The sequence below is a fragment of the Hyla sarda genome, chromosome 2 (assembly GCF_029499605.1).
Source record: "Hyla sarda isolate aHylSar1 chromosome 2, aHylSar1.hap1, whole genome shotgun sequence".
Lineage (NCBI taxonomy): Eukaryota > Metazoa > Chordata > Amphibia > Anura > Hylidae > Hyla > Hyla sarda.
In genome coordinates this window covers 487,321,772-487,347,576 of record NC_079190.1, presented here as the reverse complement: position 1 = coordinate 487,347,576, position 25,805 = coordinate 487,321,772, and the positions used below count along the sequence as shown (strand labels likewise).

The 25,805-nt window shown below is 43.8% G+C and overlaps 1 long non-coding RNA gene across 1 annotated transcript; it reads left to right on the top strand.

Annotated features, from left to right (window-relative positions):
• The first annotated feature begins 17,085 nt into the window (after window positions 1-17,085).
• On the top strand, window positions 17,086-23,255 carry LOC130358085 (uncharacterized). Its single transcript, XR_008889409.1, has 3 exons — window positions 17,086-17,319; window positions 20,627-20,759; window positions 23,095-23,255. It is a non-coding gene; the product is annotated as an uncharacterized LOC130358085 (long non-coding RNA).
• The last annotated feature ends 2,550 nt before the right edge of the window (window positions 23,256-25,805 follow it).

Here is a 25,805-nt window from a genome sequence, read left to right as displayed (position 1 = left end):
TGCCTCAAGGGCAACCTGCAACTCTCTTCTCCTGATGATGATGAAGCCCTTCTGCACCCAGCTCCCAATTGCGATCGGCTTCATCATCATCAACAGTTGTGTGCTGACGTCACTGATGTCCTCCTAAGGTTCCCCAACAGTGTCTTCTTCAGGACCCTGAACACTTGCAACACCGCCTCCCACGTCACTCTCCGCATCACTACTTGGCCGCCTAGCGGAGCAAGCATGTCTCCTCCCCTTCTTGGCTGTCCAGTAGACTGTCCTCTATTGGATCGTCTTCAGAAAATAGTGGAGCTGAACCCACAGCATAAGGTACTTCTTTAGGAGAGGGAACAGCATAGGACAAAGGCAATGGGAGGATACGGACTGCTCCCGGGCCATGCCAACTGAGGGTTGTGTCTGAGGAACCCAACGACTGTTGACTGGGGGTGTCAGATGTCACTTGTGATGATGTGGATATGCGTGTTAACGAATCGATGACGGCAGATGGGTTGCTCAGATGGGTTGCTGGTGTAGACATGACCGCTGGCTGATAACGGGAGCTCAGGCCTGTCGCTGCAACTCCTGCTGCCACTCGCCCCAAGTCTGCTGCCAACTCTGCCTGAAGTATTTAGGCCTCTGCCACTCCTCTGTGCACGTCCTTGCACTTCTCTGCCTGACATACTTAGTGCGTTTATGAGGGTATTACAATACACTACACTACTCTTTAAACGGTATTTGTCTAGAACAGCAACAGCTGATTACTTACGGCTGTCCTTGAACAGTATGTAGGCCCTTGACAGATTAACAGGTACTAGATGGTACAATACTTGGATGTACGTATGCGGTATGCACTGATGAGGGCAGTAATATGCCTATTAGCAGAAAAAACTCTGTATTTTTGTAAAACACCAGCCAGTGGTTACTATTGTTTGGACTTTGACGATTTGGAGCACCTTGACAGATTAACAGGTACTAAATGGTACAATACTTGGATGTACGTATGCGGTATGCACTGATGAGGGCAGTAAAATGCCTAACTATTAGCAGAAAAAAACTCAGTATTTTTGTAAAACACCAGCCGGTGGATACTATTGTTTGGACTTTGACGGTTTGGAGCACCTTGACAGCTACTAAATGGTACAATACTTGGATGTACCTATGCAGTATGCACTGATGAGGGCAGTAATATGCCTAACTATTAGCCGAAAAAACTGTATTTTTGTAAAACACCAGCCGGTGGATACTATTGTTTGGACTTTGACGGTTTGGAGCACCTTGACAGCTTAACAGGTATTAAATGGTACAATACTTGGATGTACCTATGCGGTATGCACTGATGAGGGCCTATTAGCAGAAAAAACTCTGTATTTTTGTAATACACCAGCCGGTGGATACTATGGTTTGGAATTTGACGGTACGGAGCACCTTGACAGCTTAACAGGTACTAAATGGTACAATACTTGGATGTACCTATGCGGTATGCACTGATGAGGCCAGCTATATATGCGTAACTATACGCAGAAAAAACTGTTTAAAAAAAAAAACAGCCGGTGAATAGTATTTTTTGGACTTGCACAGTATGTAGCCCCTTGACAGATTAACAGGTACAAAATGGTGCAATTGCACTACAGTCCACTGAACAATCACATATTTCTGAACAGCAGCAGGACCCAACAGTGCAGCACCACAAAAAAAAATCCAGGGATTAAACCCTAAATTGCACTCTGTCACACAATTCTGAGCAGCAGAAGTTTTGTGGAGCAAATAAAACTAAACTCAATTGGGCTGAACAATGAGGAGATAAGATGGTTGATAAAGTTCAGGCAGCTTGGAGTTCTGTATGAGGCAGCTGACAGCTATCTGCCCCTCTCTGCTGCAATGCTCAATAACGTGAATAGGAGGTTTAGCAATCAATGATCCTTCTCAGAGTAACAGCACAGCACTCTGCAGTCCTGCCTTTCCCTAATGCTGATGTGACTAGCAGTTGCAGTGTAACGCTGTGGTATGAGCTATTCACACACGCACAGTCCCGTCCTCTCTATCTGAGTGCATAGATTAAATGCAGAGAGGCAAGATGGCCACCGATTATATAGGGGCTTCGACATCACAGGGGTCAGTGAACACTGATAGGCTGCATCTCACATGTGATTCAGGGTCAGCCCGCCTACCTTCATTCCCGCCGCTGTTTCCCGCCCTCCCATAATCCCCTGCCTCATGTACTCACATGTGGATCTGCCATCTTAGGTCCCCAATAGCCTGGAACCCTGTAAAATGGAGTTTAATGAAGCGATTCATGCGATAGAATCGCGGCGATATTCATATTCGTTGCGAATCGAACTTTCCATGAAATTCGTAACGAATTCGGGTTCGTCAACTTCGATTTGCTCATCTCTAGTTATTATGTATTATTTACTTCATATAATTTACACAACATATACATAGACCTTTTTTGACAAAAGTTATTTTTGTTTTGTTTTATCTGGAACATCAAGGTCTCCTCACACAGATTAACCTCTGATTGGATTGAGCGGTCGTTACTGTGAGTATATAACCTGGCACTATGCCATTTGTTTACTGCCACGACTAAGAGCTGATATCATCTCGAAACGTGTCAGTGTTTTTGTGTTTTTATTTCATCTATGTTTTTGTTGCTATCCATGGAATTTTAATGCAAGCACAGTTAAATAGTACCTGTCACCAAATAAACTGTTCTAAACTACCTCAGGCTATGTTCCCTAACCACTCCTAACACCCCACCAGTAGTGTTGAGCGGCATAGGCCATATTCGAATTCGCGAATATTCGCGAATATATGGACGAATATTCGTCATATATTCGCGAATATTCGCATATTCGTAATATTCTCGATTTATTTTCGCATATACGAAAATTCGCGCATGCGAAAATTAACATATGCGAAAATTAGCATATACCTTAATTAACATAATCAAAAATTCTCATATGCGAAAATTAGCATATGCAAATTTTCGCATATGCGAAAATGCGCACACCGGTCTCACACAGTAGTATTAGAGCCTTCTTTACACCACACAAGCTGGAAGCAGAAAGGGATGATCACTGTGATGTGTACTGTGAAAAAAAAAATTAAGTTAAAAAAAAAAAAAATAAATAAAAAAGAATATTCGTAATTACGAATATATAGTGCTATATTCGCGAATTCGCGAATATGCGATATTCGCAAATAAAATTTGCATTGCGAATATTCGCGAGCAACACTACCCACCAGCCCTTAAAAAAATTTCAGAGCTTTGAAAAGCTGTGTGTCTTACCTTTCTTCTTACTTACATTGTGCGATTTCCCCGCAGGAGAAAGTGGGCGTTTCCCAGCAGGCATGACATGACTGAAGCCTGCTGGGGGACCACTTCCGCCCCCTGGTTGCAGTGCTGTGATGAATAGAACACCTCAGGCTCTGTGCATTTTCCAGTCTGTGTTGCTATCAGTGAGACTCTTCTGCAGGTTTCAGTCTGTGCAGCTTTCTGTGAGAATCTGTGCAGCTTTTACTTTCTGTGCAGCTATCAATCAAGCTCTGTTCAGAGAAACACTTCCTGTGTTCGGTCTCCTGCCAGGCCTGCAGGAGACCAAACTCACTGTATTAATTACGGCAGGGAACAGAACAGAGCCACCTAGTGGCCGTTTTTATATTACATTTTAAAAATATTTCTGTTTAGAATTTTAAAAGCAAGTGAATGGGTAAGTGTCTGCTAATTACACAAGGAATATTATATTTAAAGTTTTATTTGGTGACAAGTACTCTTTAAAGTTATGTTTTAACCATATTGGTTTTTTCACCTGTACTGGAGGAGCTGGACTACTATTTTTCTTTGCCTTACTCGTGCCTCACCCTCCTATCCTTCCTTAATTACCAGCTTGATGTATCTGGTGGGGAAGAGCTTTGCTTGGGTTTATTTTTTCAGTTTAACTCAATAACATACAGCAGTGCTTCAACGTTTTCTGCATAAATTTGAGCTAAAACTACCATCAGGCTGTCATGTGATATTGTAATGGGTGTTTCATCCTGTGGCCCTGTTTGTAGTACCAATTCATCCTTTCTGTAGCTGCAGTTTTGCTCCTTGCCATGATGACACCCAGCTCAGTCAGAAGGCGTGGACTACTAGCCAATGGTATACTGCCCTGGTATACTGGTATACTGCTGAGCTGAGCTGGGCTATTAATGCTTCAGTTGTTCTCTCTATGTTACCTGTGATAGAGATATGCCTCCTAGCTTTAGCCCCTAACCTGCATTTATTATCCTGATCTCTCTATTTCCTGACCTTTGGCTTGTTGTTTGACTATCCCTTTCCTTAGGCTGAGTTCACATATGACTGGCATCCGGTTCAGTTAACCCAGCCTAAAACTCGTCACAACTGAAGTGCATCAGTTGTTGAGGATCCGGGGTTCATTAGTTGCAGGGCAGGTAAATGTAACAAGATACTTTCCCCGTCCAGCGCCCATGTGGCATGTTCCTCTGTCCGGCATCCAACTTAAGATGTTGAATGAATGTGAACTGTCCTATTAGAATGAATGGGATTAGTTCTACAATCAGTTTCCTTCTAGTGCTTTTTCCAAAGCACAGAAGGGAAACGCCGGGGGATACTGGACATATGTGAATGGGGTCTTAATGTTTTGGTAATGCGTAACTTTCTGGTTTTGACTCTGGCCCATTTGACGCTTTGTTTGTCAATTTGCTGTTATCTGTTTTATGCTCCCTGGTTTGCGATTTGGTTTAATACATTGTGTCCCAAACTGTTTAATATCCTCTGTACTGTGTTTGCTCTATTATTTTAAAAGGGTAATCTGCTCCTAGTCATCTTATCCCCTATTCAGGGGGATCACAGTAATCTGCATGCATGGAGCAAACTCCGCTCTGTGCTGGATTACGAGTGACCACAACAGTCATGCACCCTCCCATTGATATGAATGGAGGGGGCATGATGACAATGGTTTGTTGTCTGTCAGTACGCAAACACATAGGTCTGGATAAGAGCTGTAGACATAAAACGGTAAATAATTTTTAATCAAGACTGTTTGCAAATTAGTTTTTTTCTTTTCAATGGATTGCAAATTAGTTTTTTTCATTTGTTTTAGATGCATTTGGATAAGAAAAAAATGATGATGTAGCCTAATAGATAGTCTTAGCAAGGATCCGTGCTTGTGTTATAAATGGTTGTGTCCTGTGTCCCCAATCATGCTGCTGGCTTGTTTGTGTGAACTGGCTATTTCCTGTTTCTGTGCCCTCCCTCCAACTACAATCCCCAGGATCCCTTGTTTCTAGGTGGAAAGTGACTTATCTCCCTCCCATACATCAACTACCCCACCCATTGCAGCACAGCTAGGCTCCCTTCCATGCACACTATGCTTGAAACTACAATTCCCTGCAGCCCTGTGAAGAATGATTTCCCTTCCACACAGTGGTTGCTCCAACTGAAGCACTGCCATGCTCCCTTTCAACACCTAACTATTATTGCATGGTCTTGGGCCACACTGTAACCTGGTAAAAGCCAAGACAACACTCATTTTGTATGCTGCTAAAAATGAACATTGGGGCAAAGATCACATAAGAATTGCAGGACCAGCCATCAAACACAGGAATAAACACTATATTATGAACTACACTAACTTTACAGCCCCTGTAGCACAGTCAAATAAAAAAAAACTAAAAATCCCGGAATACCCCTTTAAGGATGAACCTGAACACCTTGCTGCTTACGTTCACCTCTTCTATCGGCTATTCTTTCCAAATTAGTGAGGAAGTTCCTTTGATTTGAGTCTCCATTTGATTTGAGGCCATTAGTAAATGAGGAAATCCTTAGCAATAATTAACAAAGCTTGAAAATAAAGGAAGAAATATAGCAAAATAATTGGATTAATCAATTGCAAGCTCCTGTACTGAGCTGAAAACAAGCAGTAATTGAGAATCTGCAACACTAAGTAGAGGTGCATGGCCGTCTCGAAATGATTAAAGCTTTTGAATATTTATCTCCTGAAGATGTATTGATGGACAGAAGATGCCATGTGTGGTGTATGCTTTTATTTTTTTTTCTGCCTATTGATGTCTGGTTGCAAAAATAATGATCCCTTCTGAACACTTTAGTTTCTAATGTGAATCAACTCTACATATATATGTTGTATATTAGGGTAAACTTGTAGAATTCCTGCCTATTGATTTATGTTAACCATGTACTCCATTTTAGATATAATATCCATCATAAGCTGAGTCACATGTAAATACTTTACTTATTCTGTACTGATCCTGAGTTATATCCTTTATTATACTCCAGAGCTGCACTCAATATTCTGCTGGTGAGATCACTGTGTACATACATTACATTACTTATCCTGTACTGATCCTGAGTTATATCCTGTATTATACTCCAGAGCTGTACTCACTATTCTGCTGGTGGGGTCACTGTGTACATACATTACTTATCCTGTACGGATCCTGAGTTATATCCTGTATTATACTCCAGAGCTGTACTCACTATTCTGCTGGTGAGATCACTGTGTACATACATTACATTACTTATCCTGTACTGACCCTGAGTTATATCCTGTAGATCTTTTATTAAAATTTCAAACATAACAATAAAAAATTACAAAACATAAACATATCATATCCGACAGAACATATCAATATAACGAATCATAAAACCAACACCATAGCATAAAATACAACACCGGTCCAGCCCACACTCATTCCTGCACACAAACAAATATATACAATATTTACAAAATACATATTCCTATAATACCCATTATACCCATACCATACTAATAAACTATATACACTAATATACACTAATACTAAATGTGAATTTCCTGGCCCAGTTTCAATACCAAAAACCCAATACCAGTAATATACCAAAAAGAATAACAACAACAACAATAATAATATATATAAAATAATAAAAACCAACACAAACAAAATAACACCATTTTTTTTTTTTTTTTTGGGCCCTGAGCGGGTCCCGCATCCCATGCCCCCAGTACATGTTACCAGACGTCCATGAACCAGTCCAGGATTTTCTGTATATATAAAAGTCCCATACACACCCCCTCCCCCCTTTTAACCCACCACCCAACCTAAACTAAACCCAAACCCCAGGTGGCATCACACAATATATACATTACATAAAATATACACAGACTAACAATATATACAATACATAAGTATACAAATAGACTACAACAATAAATACAATAACAAATACATGTAACACTATAAGCCAAACAACAAACCCCTAAAGCTCAAGTTCAGTGCCTGCAAGCCCTATATTACCATAAACCGACTGCTCAAAACAAAAAGACTAATGTGCCAGCATCAGCCCACCACCAGGGGGAGACAACAGGCTAAGGCACTTTAAAGGCAGAGCCCCTCCACAGACGAGAGGCCCTGCCAGCACCCAGCCTCTCGTACTCCAGAGAACACACCTTCACAAAGTCACCGAGAATGTTCCTAACCACCACATTCACAGGGAGGATTTTACGCTGCGTCGACACTAAACACCGTGCGTTCCACGTGTAGTACCTAACCACTGAGCTGACTAGGAATAAAGTGCACCGGTCCCAGCCTCCAAGGTTTCTGAATGCCCCATAGACCCATTCCGCATAGGAGAGACTGGCCAGCCGAGGCCAACCAAAGGAAGCGCCCACCCTGGTGTAAACCTCTGTGTTAAAGGGACAATGAAGCAGAAAATGCTCCATGCTTTCCAGCATGCCTCCACACGCTTTGCGTGGACATCCCCGGTCATCAGAGCTCCTGCACTTCAGATTGTTCCTCACACACAGTTTCCCATGGAAGCAGCGCCAAGTCAAGTCCCAAAACTTCAAGGGGATCCTGATAGAATTCAAAAGCTCTAAACCCACCTCCAGATCCCGACTTGGGCAGTCCTTGAGCGCCAATGGCCTCCGGAAATGAGAAGACAGGACCCTCTTGTCAAGGAATTTCCTCGACAGAGTCCTAATCTCCCCCATCCCCAGACCCCACCGACAAATAACCTTCAGAACCAGGGTAGCATAAGCCGGGAGATGCCCGTGTGGTGTGCGAAGATCCTTCACTTGCCCTCCTGTCTCCCATTCCTGGAAGAAAGGCCGAAACCATCCCCTACAGGAAGATACCCACCGAGGAGCCCTCTCTGACCAGAGGTTTGCTATATTGGTCTTAAGAAAGGTATTCACTAGGAATACCACAGGGTTGACCATACACAACAACCCCTAGTCTCCTTGTACGGTAAGTAACCTCCCTCTTCACTAGGTTCAGTCTATTCCCCCATAACATTTGGAAGAACACACTGTAGACCCGGGTCCAGAGAGGTTCTGGCAACATGCATACACTGCCCAGATATATCAACAAAGGGAGCAGGAATGTTTTGATCAGGTTAACCTTTTCCCGGAGGGTCAAAGACCAACCCTTCCACTGATCCACCTTCTGAGCGGCGATCTTAAGCCTGCTGTCCCAGTTTTGTTTGGGGTAATCCCCTTGGCCAAATTCAATGCCGAGAACTTTTGCAGATTCCTGGGGCTCTGGAAGGGCGTCCGGGAGATCAAAACTAGGATCTCCCCCTCCCAGCCAGAGACTCTCATACTTATCCTGGTTGATCTTGGACCCGGATGCCTCCGAGTAGCGGTCCACCTCTGACATCACCCATCTGACCTCCTCTTGTGAGGAGACAAACACAGTGACATCATCAGCATATGCTACCGCCCTCAGAGCCGAATCCAGCACTGCCAGGTCCATTCTCACCCCCACCAACGGTCCACAATCAATCCTCCTAAGGAAAGGATCAATTGCAAACACATACAGCAAAGGGCTTAAAGGACAACCCTGACGGACACCAGACCCAACCTCAAAGGAGCGACCAATCCAACCATTCACAAGCGGGAAACTCTCTGCCCCTGCATACAAGGTCTTAAGCCAATCAACAAACCCCCCCGGCAGGCCATATCTCAGAAGAACAGACCAGAGGTACTCATGGTTAACCCGATCAAAGGCTTTTGCCTGATCCAAGGATAGCAAGTACCCCTTCCAGTGGCCAGCCCTACCCTGCTCCACAGCCTCCCGGACACTGAGCACAGCACTAAATGTACTGCGGCCCGGAACAGAGCAATGCTGAGCCCCCGAAAGGAGCCGGGGTGCAAAAAACTCCACCACGGTTAAACAGCACTTTTGCCAGAATCTTTCTGTCCGCATTGAGAAGAGCTATGGGACGCCAATTCTCAATGTGGGACGGGTCTTTACCCTTTGACAGGATGATCAGCGCTGACCTCCTCATTGATTTGGCAGAGTGCCCGAGGATAGACACTCATTAAAAAGCGCAGTCAAGAGGGGAACCAAAGTGTCCTTAAAGGTCGTGTAGAACTCAGATGTTAAGCCATCCGGACTGGGTGACTTCTTGAGGGCAAGCCCATCAATCGCCATCCTGACTTCCTCTTCCCGGATCATCTCTATCAAAACGTCAAGAGAGGGGTCTACTCCTAGTTCAGGGACGGTTTCAGCCAAGAAAGCTGATACCTTATCTCAATCTAGATCTTTCCTTCCCAAGAGGTCCGAGTAGAAGGATCTGACGACCTCCAGGATCCCTGATCTGGACCTTTTCAAGGATCCCGTACTATCAATCAGTCCTGAGACTATTTTACTATTCACTGACATCTTGCAGTTTCTGTAAGGGTCGGGCGAGCGGTACTTCCCGTAATCCCTCTCAAAAACCAAAGATGCGTGTCTATCGTACTGGCACTTCATCAGCAAGGACTTCACTCTGGAGATATCGTCACGACTACCTCCAGTCGAGACAAGGTGCTCAAGTTTCTTCCTCAGGCCCTGGTACAAAGGGTAACTGTTTAGGCTTCTGAGGCCCGAGAGCTGGCGGAAGAATCTCGCAACCCTTTTCTTGAAGATCTCCCACCACTCTGACTTACTGCTACAAAGGCCCAGCAATGGTACCTGGCTCTGAAGAAAATCCTCAAAGGACTGTCTTATCTCCGCTTCTTCCAAGAGAGACGAATTCAGCTTCCAATAGCCTCTGCCCATCCGGGGGGTCTCTGTGACATTCAGAGAAAACAAAATTAAACAGTGATCGGAGAACTCCACCTCAACAACAGATACTGCTGAAGAGACGGCTTCCTCCTTCAAATAAAACCTGTCTATCCTAGACCTACAACTACCCCTATGATAGGTGAATCCCGCGTGGCCTGGGGTGTACCGGATGTGGATATCCACCAGGCGAGCCTCACTTGCTATGCTATTAAGGGCGACGCTATCATAAGTCAACTTGTGTCTGGAACCTCCCCTATCTTGGGGCCTCGTGACAGCATTGAAGTCCCCTCCAAAGACCACCTGCCGACTTGTAAAAAGATAGGGCTTGATCCTCATAAAGAGGCACTTCCGGTCCCACTTAGACTGTGGGCCGTTGATGTTAATAAGGCGAAGTTCTTGTCCCTTCATGAGGACATCTAAGATCAGGCACCTCCCCATTTCTAACTCGATAACCCGTCGGCATTCTACCGCTGCAGTAAAAATGACCGCCACTCCGCTATACGGCTCGGCCCCAAGAGACCAGTAGGAGGGCCCATTCCTCCACTCTCTTTTAGCCTTGTAGATAGATGACATATCTGTTATCCTGGTCTCCTGCAAAAATAAAATATCAGCATTAATTTGGGCAACAAAATCATAGGCCGCAAATCGAGCTGTATCTGACTTAATGCTGGCAACATTAATGGATGCCAGAGTCAACGGAGAAGGTGCCGCCATCGAGGGTGCCTCCTCATCAGATGATGGTTTGCCCCTTTTTAGTGAGATGGATGTGTCCATTTTCCCATTATATACATTTTCCTCGTCCCCTGACTCTGGGCCAGTCTCCCCCCCTGAAGACATAGATTCCCCAGGGAGAGAGGACTCAGCGTCTCCTGTGAGCCCCACCGCAACATCCGCAACTTAAGCAGAAACTCAACAACTTTAGATCTTGGAGGACATGTATCACTGCCTCTCCACCTCAGCCGGACCATATTCCTACGGAGACCACCTGGCCCGGCTGTAGGGAGGGACCACACATTATCCCCCCCTCTTTCCTCTCGGAAGGCTGAAAGATCATGTCTCTCTATACAGAAGGATAGATCAACCTCCCTACCCTCTACATTGATCGATCTCTCCCCTCTCCTTAAGGCCCCCAGGAGACGCTGCTGCAAACTGCTCTCCCCAGAGCCAGAGGATGAGGAAGGTGCCCCCCTCCCCCCAGCGGTGACATTTGCGTAGCTGCGTACCGATGCTGCCACTGCTGGGGGTGCAACTGGACCAGGCCCTACATCCCCACCACTAATCTGCGCCCCTTCACCACCCTCCTCCACATAATCCATACCCAAATCATTGTCACATGTTTTAGCTAATGTGCCCCCTATACCTCCACCCGTGCTACAGCCCAAACCACCATTCAAAGCCCCAGACAGATTATAAACAGATACATTCACTCCTTCATTCACTTTTACATTAACTTTCTCACTCATACTGGCTGGACCGGTGCGTTCTGGTGCAGATTTTGTACCATCAGCATCACTAGGTACCAGAGCTGGAGCCACCACCACAGGACAGGTCACCGGTCCCTTATACAGGTACCCTCCACCTCATCAGTACTGGAGTTTCCTGCTCCTGGGCGCCGCTGATCTGGATAAGCGGCGCCAATACAAAATAGGGGTTTAAGTCCAGTCTTTCTGGGAGACGAAGACATCTTAGCCCCGGCAGCTCCTCCACGACGACACCGCTGCTCCAAAGGAACAGCAGTGCCAACGCTCAGAGCCACCGGAGCTCCGGCAGCCGACTCTGGCACAAAATCGCCCCTCCCGATAGGGAGCAACGCAATGTGCCAGAGCCTTTACTGCCCATCGCTGGGCAAATATCACTGTCCGACCTCACAGCCGATACACTGTCTGATCCACCACTGTTACTGCAAACAGCTATGGAGCTCACCGCCACACTAGACTCCATACTCTCCCCACTCTCCTGCACTGAGTCCACAGCAGAACTCAGGCTGGGCTGAGAAATTGGGTTCACACAGTGAGCTGACCCTGCGGCCAGTTATATCCTGTATTATACTCCAGAGCTGAACTCACTATTCTGCTGGTGAGGTCACTGTGTATATACATTACATTACTTATCCTGTACTGATCCTTAGTTATATCCTGTATTATATTCCAGAGCTGTACTAACTATTCTGCTGGTGAGGTCACTATGTACATACATTACATTACTTATCCTGTACTGATCCTGAGTTATATCCTGTATTATACTCCAGAGCTGAACTCACTATTCTGCTGGTGAGGTCACTGTGTATATACATTACATTACTTATCCTGTACTGATCCTTAGTTATATCCTGTATTATATTCCAGAGCTGTACTCACTATTCTGCTGGTGAGGTCACTGTGTATATACATTACATTACTTATCCTGTACTGATCCTGAGTTATATTCTGTATTATACTTCAGAGCTGTACTTACTATTCTGCTGGTGAGGTCACTGTGTATATACATTACATTACTTATCCTGTACTGATCCTGAGTTATATCCCGTATTATACTCCAGAGCTGTACTCACTATTCTGCTGGTGGGGTCACTGTGTACATACATTACATTACTTATCCTGTACTGATCCTGAGTTATATCCTGTATTATACTCCAGAGCTGTACTCACTATTCTGCTGGTGAGGTCACTGTGTATATACATTACATTACTTATCCTGTACTGATCCTGAGTTATATCCTGTATTATACTCCAGAGCTGTACTCACTATTCTGCTGGTGAGGTCACTGTGTATATACATTACATTACTTATCCTGTACTGATCCTGAGTTATATCCTGTATTATACTCCAGAGCTGCACTCACTATTCTGCTGGTAAGATCACTGTGTATATACATTACATTACTTATCCTGTATAGATCCTGAGTTATATTCTGTATTATACTCCAGAGCTGCACTTCCAATCCTGCTTCAGAGCTGGAAACCAATATTTGCTACCCCAGGCATTGTATAATCATCTACTTACCTTCCCATTTTATGCTTGGGACTAATAATGTTAGGAGTTTACTACAAGTTTCTCAATAATGTATAAAGCATCCAACAGGATAAGTAATATAATATATGTACACAGTGACTTCACCAGCAGAATAATGAGTGTAGCTCTGGAGTATAATACAGGATGTAATTTAGGATTAATACAATATTAGTAATGTATGTACACAGTGACCTCACCAGCAGAATAGTGAGCGTAGCTCTGGAGTACAATACAGGATGTAATTTAGGATTAATACATGATAAGTAATGTATGTACACAGTGACCTCACCAGCAGAATAGTGAGCGTAGCTCTGGAGTACAATACAGGATGTAATTTAGGATTAATACATGATAAGTAATGTATGTACACAGTGACCTCACCAGCAGAATAGTGAGCGTAGCTCTGGAGTACAATACAGGATGTAATTTAGGATTAATACATGATAAGTAATGTATGTACACAGTGACCTAACCAGCAGAATAGTGAGCGTAGCTCTGGAGTACAATACAGGATGTAATTTATGATTAATACATGATAAGTAATGTAATGTACACAGTGACCTCACCAGCAGAATAGTGAGCGTAGCTCTGGAGTACAATACAGGATGTAATTTATGATTAATACATGATAAGTAATGTAATGTACACAGTGACCTCACCAGCAGAATAGTGAGCGTAGCTCTGGAGTACAATACAGGATGTAATTTAGGATTAATACATGATAAGTAATGTAATGTACACAATGACTACACTGTAGAATAGTGAAACCAGGAACTGCCACACCTTACCTGAAAGTTTTTGTTGTTGCTGATGTTTCCTGACTCTTACCGGTATCTGCCATCTGGAAACATGAGTTGGAAAGACAGTAGATCTCTAGCCCTTTCACCTTGGTGGCATGAAAGTATTAACCGTCTCAGTTACTCTCACTCCTATGAGGTATCCCCTTTGTTGGTGGACTGGTAGCCCTCGGCAACTATGTATACTTTGTAGGTGCTGTAGCTCAAGCGTACCCAGCGTGGTCTAGAGGCCTAGACTGGAGAGGAAGAGCCTGACTACTCCTCATGTCCTCTTACTACACTAACTAGACTTCACACTAAAATCCTCCCACTTAGGGACAGGATATCATCTTTCAGGCTTGAGAGAGGATTGCAACAGAGTAAAGGACCTCCAATGTGCAAGGTTTCCCAGTAGAGGACTACAATGGGATTGGGATACTGCAGGACCCAATAAAATACTTGCGGTGCAAGCGGTATTCAATCTGTTGCAGATGGGAGTAGGCGGTCACAAAATATACCGTGGGTCAGGCTAATCCCATGCATTCTCGCATCTTCAGAAATGAAAACATCAGGACTGGGCTGTTATACTAAGTCCTGGCGACTTTCCTTTCTGTGCCATATGTGCTTACTCTCACTTTTATGATTTTTACTCATTTGGTTGTGGACTGGTAGACCTATGGACTGGTAGACCTACGGATTGGTAGACCTATGCTGTGGTCTTGAGGCCTAGGCTAGAGAACAGGAGCCTGACTACTCCTTATGTCCTCTTACTACTCTAACTAGACACCACACTTAATTCAGGGACAGGATATCCTCTTTCAGGTTTTAGAGGGGATTGCAACAGAGCAAAGGACACTGTCTCATCGTCAACAGGGAGAACGTGTCAGTCCAGGACTTCCCTCCCTACCCCAATAGTTAATACCCCCCTCCCCATTAACAGACTGTAATATTTTGTTGTTCAACTTAACTTTTATGATATATGCCAGAACGGAGTGTTAGTGTAGCATGTGGTATGATGTATAGCCCAGGGAACCTGTACTGTGCATTGTACCATAATGCTTTGTATGATTGTAATTTATTGTACATGCGCACACTGTATGATGATTCAATGATTAATAAAGCTCTTAAATAATTTCCAGTTGCTAGAGTTTCTCAGTAGGAGACTGCAATGGGATTGGGAAACTGATAAAATACTTGCGGGTGCCGGCGGTATTCAGTCTGTTTTGGGTGGGAGCGGTTGGTCACACAGTACACAGCGGGTCCCATTAATCGGGCCCCCAGGATCGGGCTGCAGAACTGAGACCTGACAGCTTTCCCTTTGGTAAAGCCCTAAAATGCCCCAGCATTCAGGGATTAGATACATATGTTGCTGGAGCAGGAGAGTGATACACACATTGCACGCGTGGGCAGTAATGGTCAGAAATTCAGCGAGAACCGGATTAAGAGTCCTGCGCAGGGCTCTACTTCCCAGTATAAGCCTATATAGCTAGTGTGTATGTACAACTTACTTGCTCTTGGTCTTGACACATAGTTACGACTAGGTGGCAGCAACACTCATTACATGAGGATAATGGGGGAGACTTATCAAAACCTGTGATGAGGAAACGTGGAGCAGTTGTCCATAGCAACCAATCAGGTCGCTTCTTTCATTTTCAATAACACTATAGAGGTCAGTGAACTATTACAAATGGATCTGGATAGGTTGGAGGTTTGGGCTGGGAAGTGGCAGATGAGGTTCTACAAATGTAGGGTAATGGGGAGGAAAAATCCGGGCTGGGATTATGTAGTAAATGGGAGAACACTTGTGACGACTGACATGGAAAAGGACTTAGGAGTCTTAGTTAACAGTAAATTTAGCTGTAGTGACCAGTGTCAGGCAGCTGCTGCCAAGGCAAATAAAATCATGGGGGGCATCAATAGGGGCATAGATGCCCATGACAAGGAAATAATTCTACCGCTGTACAAATCACTAGTCAGACCACACATAGAATACTGTGCACAGTACTGGTCAGACCACACATAGAATACTGTGTACAGTACTGGTCTGACCACACATAGAATACTGTGTACAGTACTGGTCAGACCACACATAGAATACTGTGTACAGTACTGGTCAGACCACACATAGAATACTGTGTACAGTACTGGTCAGACCACACATAGAATACTGTGTACAGTACTGGTCAGACCACACATAGAATACTGTGTACAGTACTGGTCAGACCACACATAGAATACTGTGTACAGTACTGGTCAGACCACACATAGAATACTGTGTACAGTACTGGTCAGACCACACATAGAATACTGTGTACAGTACTGGTCAGACCACACATAGAATACTGTGTACAGTACTGGTCAGACCACACATAGAATACTGTGTACAGTACTGGTCAGACCACACATAGAATACTGTGTACAGTACTGGGCACCAGTGTACAAGAAAGATATAGTGGAGCTGGAGAGGGTACAAAGACGGGCAACCAGAGTAATACGGGGAATGGGAGGACTACAGTACCCAGAAAGATTATCAGAATTAGGGTTATTTAGTTTAGAAAAAAGAAGGCTTAGGGGAGACCTAATAACTATGTATAAATATATCAGGGGACAGTACAGAGATCTCTCCCATGATATATTTATACCCAGGACTGTATCTCTTACAAGGGGGCATCCTCTACATCTAGAGTAAAGAAGGTTTCTACACCAGCACAGACGGGGGTTCTTTACTGTAAGAGCAGTGAGACTGTGGAATTCTCTGCCTGAGGAGGTGGTCATGGGGAACTCTGTAAAAGAATTTAAAAGGGGTCTGGATGCATTTTTGGAGAATAATAACATTACTGGTTATGTATACTAGATTTATAGGGACAGAAGGTTGATCCAGGGATTTATTCTGATGCCACATTTGGAGTCGGGAAGGAATTGTTACCTCTAGTATGAGGGTTTTTTGCCTTACTATGGATCAACTCAGTAGGGACTCATTAGAGTTATAGGTTGAACTTGATGGACTTTTTTCCACCTTATGAACTATGTTACTTTCTAATATATGTCATAAGAAAAATGTAATCTTCATTTTGCAGAAATTATGGTATATATATATATATATATATATATATATATATATATATATATATACACCACTACGGGTCCCCATACCATCCAGAACATAATCCTGTCCGGTTGCAGCATCATCTTTGTCCCAGCTGAAGCACAGGCCGGGACTCATCTGTGCTCACTCCTGGTTTATCAGACTGCAGCATGAAAAACGGAGAGGAGGGGATTACAGAGCAGCCTGCAGTGATTGGATGAAGAAACCCAGCACAGCAGACTCAGGAAGGAAGTGAATGCATGGCGAGTGAGGGAAGACTCGGTGCTTGCCTCAGACACGCCCCTTCCTGAGCAGTGGATGTCAGAATGAGTAAGCAGGAGAACAGAGGGATTTGTGAGCCAAATACAGAAGCTAGACACATAAAAAAGACAGGTAAAGCATCTGCATGACCTGGTAAGTAACATATAGAAGCATTACACTTTACTGAGACAAAGGACACAAGAGTGACTGGCCCTTATATTAACCACTTCAGATCTATGTCACTGCACTTCAGCGGCACATTTGTTTGCACGTTGTCATTGATGACGCACAATGACAATAGTGGTGCTGCACTTTATAACAAGCACTGACATAGCCGTAACATCTACTATAAGTCATAACGTGTCCAGAGAATGAACCCATCTGTATACGCAGCATAATGAATGTTGTTTAGTCTGGTTGCACATCACATTACATCACATAAATCTGTTATTTCATCCTGCGTTTCTATATGAACTATAAATGGGGCTATAAATGTACTCATTGTATCACGCCGCAGCCTCCTATGCTCGGTACCGTTTTCTGACACTTACAAAGACAGTGGAAAATTCCACTCTCCTGATCAGAAGAGGAGGGGGCGCTGGGGAGGCAGCTGATTGCTGCAAGCATCTTAATCTTCGCTCTTGCTATCGCCTTCGCAATACATAGCTATACAGGCGGGCAGATACGGAGACACCTCCAGGTGTTGTAGAACTAGAAGTCACAGCATGCCAACAAAGTCCTCAGCAGATTGTTAGGACATGCTTGCACTGGTAGTTCTACACCAGCAAACGTGGCAGGTTCTTGGTTTATAATCCATGCCTTTGTGTGTATATGTGTATTTATATATATATATATATATATATATATATATATATATATACATATATTTAAATTTATTTATATATATCCCCCATGTAATCACTTCAAATTCACCATATCATTAGGATGACTTGTCAGTGGGCACCAATGAAGATACCCAGTGTTCTGTCTTCACCATAAGGATAAAGATGGATATTTATTCTGTGCGCCGGCCACAGGCAGTGCTGTCACCGACATCAATTGCTGTAAAATTCCACTCAATTTCTCCCACATTCTACAAATAGTTTTACTAAGCTGTTCAGAGGAAGCCACTGGACCTAAAATACTAATTTACTAACAGGTATAGGCTTCTATAGGAAAGATAAATGATAGATAGATAGATAGATAGATAGATATGAGATAGATATAAGATAGATGGTTATGAGATAAATAGATAGATATGAGATAGATAGATAGATATGAGATAGATATAGATAGATAGATATGGGATAGATAGATATGAGATAGATAGATATGAGATAGATATGAGATAGATAGATAGATATGAGATAGATATGAGATAGATAGATAGATAGATAGATATGAGATGATAGATAGGAGATAGATAGATATGAGATAAATATATAGATATGAGATAGATAGATATGAGATAGATAGATAGATAGATATGAGATAGATAGATATGAGATAGATAGATATGAGATAGATAGATATGAGATAGATAGACAGATAGATATGAGATAGATAGATATGAGATAAATATATAGATATGAGATAGATAGATATGAGATAGATAGATAGATAGATATGAGATAGATAGATATGAGATAGATAGATAGATATGAGATAGATAGATATGAGATAGATAGACAGATAGATATGAGATAGATAGATATGAGATAGATAGATAGATAGATATGAGATAGATAGATATGAGATAGATAGATATGAGATAGATAGATATGAGATAGATAGATATGAGATAGATAGATAGATAGATAGATACCAAGCAAAAAATTCAGCAGCACTCCAAAATGCAGTGAAAAAATGGTGGATTTATTTAGCCCAACGGCATAGCAGCGTTTCGGATGCCCACTTGCAGCCTTTCTCAAGCTTAACATTGGTGATACTGACATAGTATTTATACATTACAAGTGAATTGATGATCAATCAATTAAGAAGGTACAGTGTAAACAATTATTAAAAATATTCCATAATAAAGTGCATGATCAAGTAAACTGTGTATAACCTGTATGGCAGGATAATGACAGTGTATAAAGTGCTTAGTGAATCCAATATCGTAACATATTGCTGTGCATTACACTAAAAGTCACATAGTAAATTGTATATACAATAAGGAGGAAGGCGGAGCACACCTTACAGTAATTTCCCGGGCAAGACAGGAAAATGACTGCCCGGGAAATTACTGCCTTCCTCCTTATTGTATATACAATTAACTACCGTATTTTTCGCCGTATAAGACGCACTGGGGGGAAAAAGTCGGTGCGAATACACCCCTATGGCGGCGGTCCCTGCGGCCATCAACGGCCGGGACCCGCGGCTAATACAGGACATCACCGATCGCGGTGATGCCCTGTATTAACCCTTCAGACGCGGCAATCAAAGCTGCTGAATTTTTTGCTTGGTATCTACAATTGACCCGTTACATGGGACAACTACCTGCTGGCACCTGGCATCTTTTTTCCATTTTTGGGTTGAGCTGCTTCAATTTTCTTCTTAGGTAGATAGATAGATAGATAGATATGAGATAGATAGATAGATATGAGATAGATAGATAGATAGATAGATAGAGCAAATATGATGCAGCACTCCACAGGTTGCAAATAAAGGATGGTTTTATTCCATCATGAGCAAAGACAACGTTTCGCCAGTCTCACACTGGCTTTCTCAAGTGTGAGTCTGGCGAAACGTTGTCTATGCACATGATGGAATAAAACCACCCTTTATTTGCAACCTGTGGAGTGCTGCATCATATTTGCTTTGTCTGGATTGAGGAACCGGCGGACCCAGGTTCCAGCTATGCGGGCACCCTGAATTTCACTTGTACTCTGGATATTGGTTGTGCCGTTTTAATTTGCTTTAGATAGATAGATAGATAGATAGGAGATAGATAAATAGATAGATAGAAACTCTCCAGAAAAGTACAACTGACAATCCAATTTCAAATAGTAATAAGGTGCAGGCGAATCACAGGAGGCTTGGTGAAGGTCTCCAACTTCAAGTAGAGGATCGAAAAGACCGCAGCACACAAAAAATCTCTGGTGCAAATAAAGTGACTAGTTTATTCCATCATCAGCAAGACAATTGCAACGTTTCAGTGGTCTCACATCACCATGCCTGATGATGGTGATGTGAGATCAGTGAAACGTTGCAATTGTCTTGCTGATGATGGAATAAACTAGTCCCTTTATTTGCACCAGAGATTTTTTGTGTGCTGCGGTCTTTTCGATCCTCTAGATAGATAGAAAGATACACAAAGTCCAGGGTGAGCAGCACCTCAGTATAAAAAAGTCAGTCTGGTGCAGGCAACCGTAAAGGCCCAGGTCCGGGGCCTACAGTAATCCACAAAAAAGTATGGTTGCAGCTGTAATACTGAACAGGCTGCTTTTTTATGGTACAGATCCAAGCCTATCCACCGACCCACCCGGCGCGGTGGGCGTCACCACCAACGACAACATAAAGACAAGAGCCCAGCGGAATCCCAGGGCAGTGCAGCCCAAATTGACATTCAAGAAAAAGACAAAATGAATACGGTAAACATCTCCTCTGTAACTCTTACTAATGAACAGCTTGATTTGCTATCTAGGGGATGGAGCTTTTGTCCATCTGGGGGACTGGACTGGGTGCAATTGGATTTGGATCTGGTCCAGTTCTTCAGACGGCTTAAGCTCAAGATTTGGTTTGCCATGAATCCGATGGTGGAACATGAATTCACACCTTCTAGTCTTGAACCATGTGACAGCTTTCTGTTTAGTGACTTTAACCTCGTCTCTGCCAGTAACTTTAACCCTGTGATTAATTCCAGTGCATTTGAAACATTTTGTCAGTTGGTTAAATCGGACATTGAGCTAATTCGTAATACCAGTGATCAGTTTACACATCCCAATCTTACCAGAAAACAGATGGTGGCTCTGAATGACTTGGTCCATGATCACAATCTGGTGGTGAAGTCGGCCGACAAGGGCGGGGCGATTGTGATCATGGACCGGAGCCAATATATTCAGGAGGCCAATAGACAGTTGAAAGATACTACTACATATACTGTTTTAAATGTAGATCCAACCAATGAGATTTAAGCACATATCAAATGTGTATTAGATGAGGCCTTTCACTCTGGCCTCATAGACAAGCAACTATTTGATTACTTATATGTGACATTTCCCATTACACCACTTTTGTACCTGCTCCCGAAAGTGCATAAGTCACTGGTGAACCCCGCCCCCCCCCGGGAGACCGATTGTTTCCAGGCGGGGTTCAGTTACCAGCAAACTTTCCATCTTTCTGGACCAGGTCTTACGCCCTTTTGCAACTCAGGCAAAATCGTACTTGCAAGACACCTCCGATTTTTTGCAAAAAATTGCCAACATTTCTGTACCTGACCATACAATTATTGCATCATTGGACGTGACCAGCCTCTACACCTCCATCCATCATGATGGGAGTGTGGAGGCGGTCAGGTCCACCATCATTGATTCTTTTTCACCTTCAAAAGTTGATTTTGTTATTTCTTTACTTAATTTGATTTTACGCAACAACTACTTTTTATTTAATGATGTGTATTACTTGCAGACCTCGGGCACGGCCATGGGCACGAATGTGGCGCCTACATACGCCATGTGTACATGCTCGAGAAACAGTTAGTCTATGCTTTTTGCTGGGGTGGTGGAGATACATAGACGACATTTTTTTTATTTGGACGGGTTCTGATTTTCAGTTACAGGATTTTTTTATGTTTCTGAATCCCATTATTCCTCATATTCAATTTACATTGACTTCCTCTACATCTAGTGTACATTTTTTGGACACGGTGGTTCATATTAAAGATGGCAGATTGGTTACTGGATTACATGTAAAACCAACAGATACAAATTCTGTGCTACACTATACCAGCTGTCACCCTCGGCCAATGATGCGATCCCTGCCGACTAGTCAGATGATTCCGAGGAGGACGAGCTGGAACCCACTCTAGACCGCATGGTTCAGAACTTCAAGGCTAGAGGTTATCCTATGCCCTTGTTACAAGAAAGTAAAACTAAAGCTATGAATTTAGACAGACGCAAACTTATTTACGAGACTAAACAACGTACTGATGCACAAAGAATAGCGTTTGTATCTACCTATGGAAACCTGTCTGGACGTATCTTCAGTGTTCTAAACAAACACTGGAGGTTACTTACATGCAGCTTTTCACAAATCAAAGAGTTTGCCAGCCCGCCGTTACTTTCATATCGATGTACTGGCAACTTGCGTGACAAGCTGGTCAAACCGGACGTGTCTTTATCTAGATCTACCCAGAGGTATTTAACGGTACAGAACAAGGGTTCATACCCTTGCTGCAGGTGCGTAAACTGTACGTACATGCTCAAGGGCTCTACCTTTGTCCACCCGACTACCAATCAAGTGTTTCACCTCAAACATTACCTGACTTGCACGTCAGATTTTGTGGTGTACGTCCTGGTGTGCCCATGTCCCCTCCTCTATGTGGGGGAGATGACATGGGACTTCAAGACGAGGTTCAATCACCACAGGTACACTGTGCGGAAAAGAAGACTGGACCTACCGGTCCCTAAACACTTTGTAGAGGCCAACCACACTGAGAAGGACCTCAGATTTTTTCTTCTCGATCATATCCCCCCACTTAAGAGAGGTGGGGATCGAGAGAGCAAATTGAAACGACGTGAACTGGAATAGGTGTTCAAACTAAATTCTCTGCGACCCTAATGGGTTAAATGTGGATTATACGGTATCTAATCAAATCTATAGTGCAAGATAGATCCACTCTGTCATGGGATAATATAGCTGTATGACGATGATGTACATATTGTGACCTTGTATTAAAATATATTTTCTTTTTCTCTCTTTTAACAGGGTTGGGAAAAACGAATACAAGTCCACTCACACCCTAAAAAGAAAAAATCTTAGATTCCGTCTTATGTACATTCCGGATCCCATTTCGTAGGCTGTGATAGACTGCCACAGTTTGTTTATGTGCACACACTCTGTTGGCATGTTGTAAATAAACAATCTTAACCACACTTATCTGTTCTGTGGACCCTGTATGACTGTATGTTTCTATATGTGTATGGCTTCTTAAGCACCACCCAGAGGTCTTTATTTCCTCCGTCCCAGGTGAGGGAACGTCTCCCACCCGGAAGACCACCCTGCATTACATTCAGTTGGTCCAGGTGGGTCTGAAGGGTGACATAATTCTGACATGTGTTAGATGACAGGTTGTGATGGGAGTTGTAGCCCAACGGGATGTACGGGTTAAAAAGAGTGCGGCACGACTGTTTTTCTATTCAGTATGCTAGATGTGCGGTCCCGGGTCCCTACTATATGAACAGCTATGACCATAGATTGTTTTTGGTCTTTTATATGTTACTATTATTCTTTACTCATATTTTGCCCTTACGATTGCCCATCTATAAGATGGCGCCGTTGATCTGTCCTGACTATGCACGCATGCTCATAGACTTGATGAAAAGTTATCAACTGCCGAGCCGAGAAGTTTGTGACGAATCGAATTTACTGTAAGTTCGCTCATCTCTACCCAGCAGGCCTCCATATGAGTCAGTGATCACCTGACCAGCAGGGGGAGGAGCTGAGCTGGAAGCCGAGATCGCTGTGTGTATGGCAGTGTTTCCCAGGCAGGTGCATACAGATATAGCAAAACTACAACAAAACTACAACTCCCAGCATGTCTGTTTGGGTATGCTGGGAGCTGTGGTTTTGAACAGCTGGATGCACACTGCTTGGGAAACACTGCTATATGGAGGCAGTGAAGGGGTCCATATATACACACAGGACAAGCTTTGTATGTCACAACAGAGAAGGTATATTTACCCTTCCCTAGTTCTCCACGTATGGCAGGAGCGTCCGGCAGTCCGGGGCCCGGCTGTATGAAACATCTGTGACTGTGATGACTCATAATGATGCGCACAGTCGTGAAGCCGCCTGCAACAGAGGTGCCAGTCACAGCCCCCACACACTGCCGTGCTGTACCTGCGTGCCCTGCCTCAGAGAAGTGATCACACAGCACACACTTGTCAGAGTGCCCAAGCCTTGCTGGTGTCAGAGCGGCTGTGTGGTGGCCCAGTACGGAAGGTGTTGCCCCGTGCTCCTGTTGTCCTGTCAGGCAGTGTCCCCAAGGTCCCCTGTCCCCAAGGTCCCCATTGTAAATATGTTTTACCATATAAAGTGTTATAAAATGTAATGTTGCTTTAAGAGTTATACCATGTGATATGTCATGTGATTGTTACCCAGGAGGTATCAGTGACCAGGTGACCCCAAGAGTGACCTATGGGCTCCCTGCTAGTCTCCCCCATATAAGCCCTGGGTGGAGCTTCTCTCTCTTCTGCTGAGGTCCAGTGCAGTTGTGCCTAGTGTATGTGTTCAGAGTGTTGGAGACCTCAAAGTCCAGTCCTGCAGCCACCATCAAGTCAAGTAAGATAAAGTCACAGCTTTATGAGTCAAGTCAGTCCCTGTAATCTCTCAAGTCAGCATGGTCTGCATTCAATTGTCCAGTCCTACTACAAGTCCCAGCAAGCTCTTAAGGTCAATTGTCACCTCCTTGGGCCGTGGCTGAACTGTATAGACTTTACCAAATGTCTTCCCTCACTAAAGCTACCGTTGTCTGTAACTTTGCGTCTGAGTTTTTATTGCCCCGTGCCTAGCCCAGGATCCAGCGGTATACCTTTGGGTGGTTTTAGGCTAAACCACACCCTGGCATCATGAATACAAGGGGTTAATGCCATTTGCCCCTAGAGTAACAACATCTGTCCTCATCACACCCCGCTACCACAACTTTTGGCGTCACAAACAGGATACGGGTGTGCGCCTTATGCCACAAGTCCTCCCCTACTCTGAACTGTGTCCAATATTGTCTGCAAAAACCGCATGCCGATGCGATTTAAGTCTGCAGCAAAAAGTGTATGTGGCTTTGCAAGTGAAAAGTGTTTTACTCGTGGTGCTTGTGAAACAGAGGGGGAGGTGAAGAAAAGACTGTTATTTGCCATTGTGGATTGTAGAGAGTCGGTACGTGAAAGGGTTATTTGGGTCCGGTGTTTCCCGCACGTGCGAGCAGTCGCAGCTCTGCCCTGTCAGTCCCCAGTGGTGACGCCTCTCCAGCACAGTGAGGAGGAACCAAAGAGCCGCCCTGTATTGCACAGGGAAAGACTTTGCCAACCGGACCAAAACAAGAAGTTTCCTGGGCACAGCCATATTGGAGGTTCTGGCGGCTGCGTCCGGCTCTGCTGTCTTCTATCAAGCACCCGCTGCAGCGCAGTCTCTGCAAACGCCAATAATTACCGGTATCAAATCTCCGGTGCCGGTAACTAGTGACCGCAAGTCTGATTGCAAGACAAATAACTACTGGGTACCTGCAAAATAGAGTGGGAGCCTTCATTATAGTACTCCCACTAGCCGAGTCTAAGCCGTTGCAGCACTTCAGCAATTATCTTATAGGGGAAAGCACCTTATTCTTCTTAAAGCAACAACACACTCAAAATTCAACAAGCTGTCAGACCCAGCTCTCCAGATCAACCAGGCGACAGTGCCCCTCCATCTCCAGCAGCGGGATC